The following is a 9,408-nucleotide window of genomic DNA, read 5'->3' on the forward strand; positions in this document are numbered from 1 at the left end:
GTGGTTTATAGGAGACCGTTGGGGCCAGGGACTCTGCAACATCATCATGTAACAACTTCTTTCTCCTGGGAAGCAGATAGAAAGAACACACTGCCTCTGTTATCTCTCAAGGATGGGACGCCCAGGACGCCCAGGACCACACGTCCCTTTCCCAGATGATAAGCTGTTTGTTAGAGCAAAGGAAACAGTGGTGTAGCATTTGCAAGTTTCCTGCTACAGCCTCCCTGTTTCAGAACTTAGGCTGGCTTGCTTTCTACACTGCTGTTAAAGGGAAGGAATGATTTTTCCCTTCAGTGTTCTGAAAAAGGTTAGCATTATGATTGGGTGTTAGCATAGGCCTATGATTTCTGCCCTGGGTAAAGATGAGTAAAAGAGTGGTAGAACTCCTCCGCTCCCTGAAATAATCGCCTGGTTTATGAAGCCTATCAGTGGGCAGAGTAACACCTATGTCCACCCCAATTATGCAGGTCATGGCAGCTTGAGGGCCCAGAAATCTTTGGCCCAGCAAAGACTCTGCCTTCAGTTAGAGTTGACAGCACAACATTTACTCTCCGGGCATTGCTTGGGGTGGATACTTGATCAAAAGTAAAAGGACATTGAGGCCCTTTGACAGGTGTTTGTTTCAATGAGCTATTTAAGTAGCATTGTGCATAAATGATGATCTGAGGTATCTCTTGATTATATGAAAATATCCATCATTTCTTGGGGCGCCTGGGTGGCTCAGTGGGTTAGGGCCTCTGCCTTCAGCTTAGGTCATGATCCCAGAGTCCTGGGATCGATCCCCGCATCAGGCTCTCTGCTCAGTGGGGAGCCTGCTTCCCCCTCTCTCTGTCTCTGCCTGCCTCTCTGCCTGCTTGTGATCTCTCTCTCTCTCTGTCAAATAGATTAAAAAAATCTTAAAAGAAAATATCCATCATTTCTTTTAGTGATCAAGTCTCAGATTCTACTAATACCATTGTCACTTGTGGCCAACATTTAAAAAGGAAAAAAATTACAAAAGGCAATTTTGGAATTGGAGGATGATGGATATGTTCATTATCTTGATTGTGATGATAGTTTGGCAAGTATACACGTATGTCAAATCTCATCAAATTGTACACTTTAAATATGTGTAGCAGTCAGGAGATAGAGAATCCCACCAACAGAAAGAGTGCTGGGTGCTCACGGAGAGAGAGGAAATGTTTAAAAGCTCAATGACTATTTCAGTATAACTGGGATTTGGGATAATCCTATGTATTTTTAAATGCCTTTAAAAATACTACTCTGGCCTCCAGACTTGACCAGACAATCCAAGAAGTCATTGGCCTGAACCAGGTTAAGCATCCATGCCATAAAGAAACAGAATAGCCCCATCCATGAGAGCCTTGTGTTCTGGCCTACAGAGGCTCTTGTACAGGTCAGTCCCCATCTGTCTGACCCAGAAAGAAGCCAACCAGGGGATGTACACAGAACTTCCCCAGTGCTTTTTATTGCCTCATTCTTTTTTTTTTTTTAAGGTTTTTTTTTAAACATTTAATTAATTTATTTATTTGACAGACAGAGATCACAAGTAGGCAGAGAGGCAGGCAGAGAGAGGAGGAAGCAGGCTCCCTGCAGAGGAGAGAGCCTGATGCGGGGCTCAATCCCAGGACCCTGGGATCATGACCTGAGCTGAAGGCAGAGGCTTTAACCCACTGAGCCACCCAGGTGCCCCGAGGTTTTTATCTATTTATTTGACAGAGAGAGACACAATGAGAGAGGGAACACAAGCAGGGGGAGCCGGAGAGGGAGAAGCAGGCTTCCTGCCAAGAAGGGAGCCTGATGCGGGGCTCAATCCCAGGACCCTGGGACCATGACCTGAGCTGAAGGCAGATGTCTAACGACTGAGCCACCCTGGCACCCCTATCGCCTCATTCTTTTTTTTTTTTTTTTAAGATTTTATTTATTTGACAGAGAGACACAGCAAGAGAGGGAACACAAGCAGGGGGAGCAGGAGAGGGAGAAGTAGGCTTCCTGGCGAGCAGGGAGCCCAATGTGGGGCTCCATCCTGGCACCCCGGGATCTTGACCCAAGCCGAAGGCAGACGCTCAACAACTGAGCCACCCAGGTGCCCCCTATTGCCTCATTCTTAATGCAAAAAAATGTTCACCGGACGTTAGAGGAAAGACTGCCAATGCAAAAAATAAACTAAGAAAACAGCAAAAATGGCTTTAGAAGAAAACCATGCAGTTGGAACAGTAGGGAAAAAAAAATTTTTAAGCTCTCTCCCTACTATTCTTAGTAATTAGATTCAGGAAGATCTCACATCCCTGAGGTTTGCCTTATGGAACAACAGAGAATAAGAATGAGTTCTCAGAAAGTGAAGGTATTGCTTACATTAAACATTAATTTGAAGATCTGGAAAATGAAGGAACCCAGGAAACAGGACAAAATAAAGGAACAGAAAAGGTAAGATATAGGGAATCTTGTTGCTTATTGAAAAGAAAGAGAGTACTTGGGATTTGCTGGCTGGTTCCAGGAGTGGGGGGTATGGTGGGTGCCGGGGACTAGATTGCCCTGACTTCTCATTCCGCCCTTTATTCACACCCTTGCACTGTGGCTTTGTGTCACCTTCTGGAAGAGGTGGAAATCAAGAGGTGGAAATCTATTTCCACTGCCCTCGAATCCGGGCCAGCCTTAGTGACTAGCTTTGGCCAGCAGAATGTGGCAGAAGTGATGTGCTATATTGGAGCCAAGGCCTAAAGAGCATTTTGAGCTCTCTCTTGGAAAGCTGCCCAGCCATCACGAAAACAAGCCTAGGTTAGCCTGCTGGAGAGTGAGGACCACATGGGACAGAGGTGATCCATCCCAGCTGAGCCCATCGTCAGCCAGTCAGTTCCCAACAGATTTGGTAACTGGCATGAGTGAGCCCAACTAAGTTGAGAACTGGCTAGCTGAGCTCAGTACCAAATAACCAACCTGCAGAATTGTGAGCTAAATAAATGGTTGCTATTTTAGTCAGTTACATTTTGGGATAGCTTTTTTACTCAGCAAAAGCCAACTGAAAAGGCCAGGCTCCCTCCCTACCTCTTTAGAGGGTGCTTTCCTATATTCTGCAGAGGCTGGAAAGTGGAAAAACATATTTACCAGACTCCTTTGCCGCTAGAATTAAGAATATAAAATGAGGGGTACCTGGGTGGCTCTATCGGTTGGACTCAGGTCATGATCCCACGGGTCATGGGACCAAGTCCCCGTTGGGCTCTGTGCTCAGTGGGGAATCTGCTTGGGATTTTCCCCCCTTTGCCCCTCCTCCTCCTCATGTGGTCTCTCTCAAATAAATAAATAAATCTTCAAATAAATATATATATATTTGTGTGTATATATATATGTATATACACACAAATATATATTTGTGTATATATATGTATATATACATATGCATATACATACATGCATATGTGCATATATACACATATGTATATATGTATATGTATGTATACATATGTATATACATATACATATGTATACACATACATATGTATATGTATACATATGTATATACATATGTATACATATGTATGTGTGTATATGTGTATATATACATATATATGTATATATAGTGTGTGTGTGTATATATATATATACGCAAATATATAAATGTGCACAGAACTACATATTTAAAATGAGGTCTGACAGGGGCGCCTGGGTGGCTCAGTCATTAGCTTCTGCCTTCGGCTCAGGTCATGATCCCCAGGTCCTGGGATTGAGCCCCGCATCGGACTCCCTGCTTGGCTGGAAGCCTCCTTCTCCCTCTCCCACTCCCCCTGAGGTGTTCCCCCTCTTGCTGTCTCTGTCAAATAAATAAAATCTTAAAAAAAAATATATGAGGTCTGACAATTAAATGCCCCACCAGAGATTTCGGGGTGGGGGGGGAGCCATCTTCCTGCTACCATCTCTGTTGACAGCAAGGACACAAATATGTGAGGATCTAGAGAAATCTCAGCAGCCAGACTTGGCATTCCTGCCTTGGCTGGACGTTGAGACAGAGCCCTGTGGAGCTGGGGGTGGCAGCAGCAGCCTTCTCACTTCTGACTGTGGTTATGGGGGTGTGCTCTTGAGCTCAATTACTGCCTTGGTGGCCTCCTGCTGCCTGCAGTATCCCCCCAACCCCCGCCCAATTTGGAAACGAACTAATTTTCTGTATTAAATTCCTTCCTCTGGGAAAAAAAAAGAAACTGACCATGTTAAGTGTTGGTGAAGTAGAGGACTGAATTGAATCACCTGAAACTATCAGTACACTGCTGGTGGAAGTGTAAAATTCCTCTTTAGGGAATAGCTTGGAAGCTTTTTTTTTTTTTTATCTTTTTAAGTAGGCTGCATGCCCAGTGTGGCGCTTGAACTCATGACCTTGAGATTAAGAGTCACATGCTCTTCCAACTAAACTAGCCAGGTGCCCCTGGAAGCTTCTATTAAAGCTAAACATACCTTATTGTCCAGCAATTTTTAAATGAGGGCTTAGCTCCACAAAAAGGTTTATACAGGTATGCTCATAGCAGCCTTATTGCTAGTAGCCCAAACCCAGAGAAGCCCAAGTATTCCATAGATAATAGAATTATAGGGGCGCCTGTGTGGCTCAGATGGTTAAGCGTCTGTCTTTGGCTCAGGTCATGATCTCAGGGTCCTGAGATGGAGCCCCGCATCGGGCTCCCTGCTTCCCCCTCTCTCTCTGTCTGCCTCTGCCTACTTGTGATCTCTCTCTCTCTCTCTGTCAAATAAATAAAATCTTTTTTTTTTTTTTAAAGATTTTTTATTTATTTATTTGTCAGAGAGAGAGAGTGAGTATAGGCAGAGGCAGAGAGAGAAGCAGGCTCCCTGCCGAGCAAGGAGCCCGATATGGGACTCGATCCCAGGATGCTGGGATCATGACCTGAGCCGAAGGCAGCTGCTCAACCAACTGAGCCACCCAGGCGTCCCAATAAATAAAATCTTTTTAAAAAAAAAGAAAATAGAACTAATAAATAAATTGTGACATACTTGTATGATAGAATACTACTCAGCAATGGAAGAACGAATTCCTGATAGATGCAACAATATAGACGAATGTCAAAAACATGTTGAGTAGGGGGGCCTGGCTGGCTCAGTCAGTGGGGAATGCAACTCTGAGTTCGAGTACCCTGTTAGGGGTAGACATTACTTAAAAAACAAAATTGCTGGGTGAAAGATGCCAGACACCAAAGAGCATATATTATTTGATTTTGTTTATATTAAATTCAAGAACAGGCAAAAACTAAACTATGGTGTTGGAATCAAAATAATGAATTGGGGTTGAGAGTGATAAAGGGGTACAAGGGAACTTTCTGAGAGACAGGAAGAGTCTTCATTTTGATCCAGGTGCTGGTTGCCCAGGTGTTTACTTCGGTAAAAATCAAGTGGCACTCTGAAGATTGATACATTTCACAGAATTATACTTCAAGAAACAAAGCCCTTTTGTGCACAAAAGAACCACAGTGGTTCCTGTTTTCCGCAGCGGTTCCAGATCCTAGGGGAGGGGCCTTAGGACGAGCGAGAGAGAGCAAGAGGGGCTGAAAGCAAGGACGGCTGCAGTAGGAAGCTGGGGCCATGGAGGAATGTGATCAGGGGAAGGTTGCTCTACTGGGGGACGTCTGTGAACTCTGGTAGCTTGTAAGCCACATCCTGCCCACACACGCATTTTAGGTAAATGTCTGTTGCCAGCAACTTACGTCAGTGGTTCTTGGGAAGAAAGTGCTGGAGAGCAGTGCCTGAGTGGCAGGTGACCAGCAAACAATGTCCTGAGGCTGATGAAGAGGCCATGTAGACTGACCACTGGGACTGAGCCCCAGAAGAGCCATCTGCAGCAGGGACTGACCCACAAGCTGACATGGGCCAAGCCCTCTTCTCCTGAGACCACTGAAAGGTAAGGTGAGCTTATACCAGACCCTGTTATGTCCAGAGAGTCCAAGGGTGACTTCTGGAAGCCAGAGGACTCAGATGCCCTGTATTGCAGGAAAGCATATCTTAGGTGAAAAGCCACTGGCGTGGGGCACGTGGGTGGCTCAGTCACTTAAGCATCCGACTCTTGATTTCTGCTCTGGTGGGGATCTCAGGGTCATGGGGTCCAGCGCCCTGTGTGCTCTGTGCTCAGTGGAGAGTCTGCTTGGGATTCTTTTCCTCCTCTGCCCTTCCCCACTCCCCCCTCCCCCAGCCTCTCCTGTCTCTCTCTCTCTGATAAATAAGTTAATCTTTATTAAAAAAAAAAAAAAAGAAAAGACAACACTGGAATATCACTGGCATTTTCTCCTGAGTGGTAGCCTTAGGAGTGCAGATTTTCATTTTCTTCATCAAGCATTTCTAGTTTTCCCCATAGTAACTATATAAGCATAAAATTTTTCCCCAGCTTTACTGAAAATATATCAATTTTTTTGAAATGAAATTGGCAGTGTGAAAGATAAAATAGTTTAAATAATAACAGTTTAAAAACTTATCTGAAACAACAGACGGGTTTATATTTTGTTTTTCAGTCTTAGAGAGCTCCCTGAAGGGCCTCAGACATGAGAACATTTCCCTTTTTGGGTCCATCTGTCACTATTCTTTGGGCCTGACTCTGCTCTCTGGGGGGAAACGTGAGCTGGTGGCTGCTGAGTCAACACATCTGAGCTACGGCCCTCCTAGTAGCACCCGCCTGGGGACTTGGGCCACCTGCTTGGTTATGCTTGGTTATTATGGAGGGGGATTCCACAGGCCCTCACTGGAGGGGTAGAGGTAGGTGCCTGGGATATAGATCACTCTCTTGCCCTTCCACTAATAACTAGACAGTGATCAATAAACTCTACTCATGGAGAGACAGAGATAAATCTAGAAACAGACTCTTAACTATAGGGAACAAACTGATGGTCACCAGAGGGGAGGTGGGTGGGGGTTGGGTGAAACAAGTGATGGGGATTGGGGAGAGCACTTGTCATGACTGAGCCCTGGGTGATGTATGGAAGTGCTGAGTCACTATATTATACACCCAAAACTAATACTACACTGTATGTTAACTAACTGGAATTTAAATAAAAACTTCAAAAGCACCCAAAATGAAATCTACTCATGAAATAGGGTGGAACGCAGTTAACTGTAAAAGGTACAATAATATAAGTAGCAAGATAGGGATGGCTTTACATTTTATTTTACTTTAAAATTTTTCATTTTGAAATAACTTCAGACTTACAAAACAGTTGCAAAAATAATAAAATGTTTACATCTTACATAACCACAGTACAATGATAAATGCCAGAAAATTAACACAGATGGAGTATTATTAACTAATCCAAAGTCTTAGTAAGTGTTCCACATTTGTCCCACCAATGTCCTTTTTTCTCTTTCAGGGTCCAATTCAGGATCTTCCATTCCTTTCAGTTGTTCTATCTCTTTATTCTTGTTTAACCAGGAACAGTTCCTCAGTCTTTCCTTGACATTTTTGGAGAGTTATTCTGTAGGTCAGTGCTGTCCGGTATACCTTTTTTAAAAACTCTCCAGTAGAATTTTCTGCAATGATAGAAACACACAATATCTGTGCTGTACACTGTGGCAGCCATTAGCCATATAAAAATAGCATTTAGAATGTGGCTCGTGGGACTGAGTAACTGAGTTTTACATGGTATTTAACTTGTGGGAAATGGCTATGGTGCAAAGTGGCTACTGTATGGAACGAGACACCTGTTGAATGGTCCACATTTGGGTTTTTTGACATTTCCCCATGATTGGCTTCAGATTATGAGTTTTGGCAAGAATAGCATAGATGAGATGATATGCCCTCCTTAGGGTCCTGGGCAAAGGTGGCAGGAGACCATGTAGGCCAGGATTTTTATTGTGGTAACATACATATAATATAAAATTTACCATTCTAACCATTGTGGGGTGTGGAGTTCCCTGGCATTAAGAACATTCATTGTTGTGCAGCCATTACCACCATCCATTGCCAGAACTTTTTCATCTTCCCCAACTGAACCTCTCTACCCATTTCCTCAAAAATTTAAAAATAGAATTATCATACGATCCGGCAAGTCTCCTTCTGGAGGTATAGCCACAGAAACGAAAGCGGGGACTTCAACAGATATTTGTACCTCCACGTTCACAGCAGCATTATTCACAACTGGCCAAAGGTAGAAGCAATGGACAAATGGATAAACAAAATGTGGTCTATCCATACAATGGAATCTTATTCAGCCTTCAAAAGGAAGGAAATTCTAACACATACTATAACAGGGATGAACTTTGAAGACACTATGCTACATGAAATAAGCCAGTCACAAAATGACAAATATTGTATCATTCCATTTATATAAACTCTCTAGAACAGTCAAACTCCTAGAGACACAAAGTAGCATAGGAGCTTCTAGGAGCCGGGGAGCAATGGAGAGTGGAGAGTTAGTGTTTAATGGGTAAAGAGGTTCAGTTGGAGAAGATGAAAAATTTCTGGAAATGGATGGTGGCGATGGCTGCACGGCAGTGTGAATACTGCCAGAGAACTGTACACTTACCAGTGGTTAGAATATGTTAAATTTTATGTTCTGTATATGTTACACCACAATAAACAGCCATCCTGTCCCATAGCAGCTGCACCATTTCACATTCGTATCAGTAATGTACAAGGGTTCCAATTTCTCCATATCCTTGCCAACCCTTGTTATTTTCTTGTTTGTTGGTTTTATAGTAGCCATCCTAAAGGTTTGTATCTGCTATAGACCAAATGTTTATGTCCCCCCACCCCATTTATATTTTAAAATCCAATCCCCAATGTGATGGTATTTGGAGGTGGTATCTTTGGGAGGTGATTTGGGTCACAAGGGTGGAGCACTTATGAATCGAATTAGTGCTCTTTTATTTTTTTATTTTTTTTTAAAGATTTTGTTTCTTTATATTTGAAAGACAGAGATCATAAGTAGGCAGAGAGGCAGGCAGAGAGAGCGGGGGAAGCAGGCTCCTTGCTGAGCAGAGAGCCCGATGTGGGACTTGATCCCAGAACCCTGGGATCATGACCTCAGCTGAAGGCAGAGGCTTTAACCCACTGAGCCACCCAGGTGCCCCCAAATTAGTGCTCTTTTAAAGAGACCCAGAGATCTCCCTTGCTCCTTCCATCATGTGAGGACAGCAAGAAGACTGTTTCTGAAGCAGCAAGTGAGCGTCAATCAGACACCAAATCTGCTGGCACCTTGATCTTGGGCTTCCCAGCCTTCAGAATTAGAAATAAGTGTTTGTTGTCTGGGCCTCCCAGACAGCAGCCCAAATGGGCTAAAGATAGTATCTCATTGTGTTTTTGAGAAAGCTGTGTGTGTGTGTGTGTGGTTTTTTTTTTTTTTCCTAATATAAGGGTAGAGACAGGGGTGAAACGTGCATTTGGAAGCCAGTCGTCACACTCCATATTCTTTTTTTTTTTTTAAGATTTTA

The 9,408-nt window shown here is 43.5% G+C and overlaps 1 protein-coding gene across 1 annotated transcript in view; it reads left to right on the plus strand.

Annotated features, from left to right (window-relative positions):
* Nucleotides 1-5,503: 5,503 nt before the first annotated feature.
* MAVS (mitochondrial antiviral signaling protein) overlaps nt 5,504-9,408 on the plus strand; it is a 28,356-nt gene continuing 24,451 nt past the window's right edge. The window contains exon 1 of the mRNA XM_080814061.1: nt 5,504-5,893. The gene's annotated coding sequence lies outside the window, so the exon portion shown is untranslated. The remainder of the gene's footprint in view (nt 5,894-9,408) is intronic.

Source organism: Martes martes, assembly GCF_963455335.1.
Source record: "Martes martes genome assembly, chromosome: 9".
In the NCBI taxonomy this organism is placed as follows: Eukaryota; Metazoa; Chordata; class Mammalia; order Carnivora; family Mustelidae; genus Martes; species Martes martes.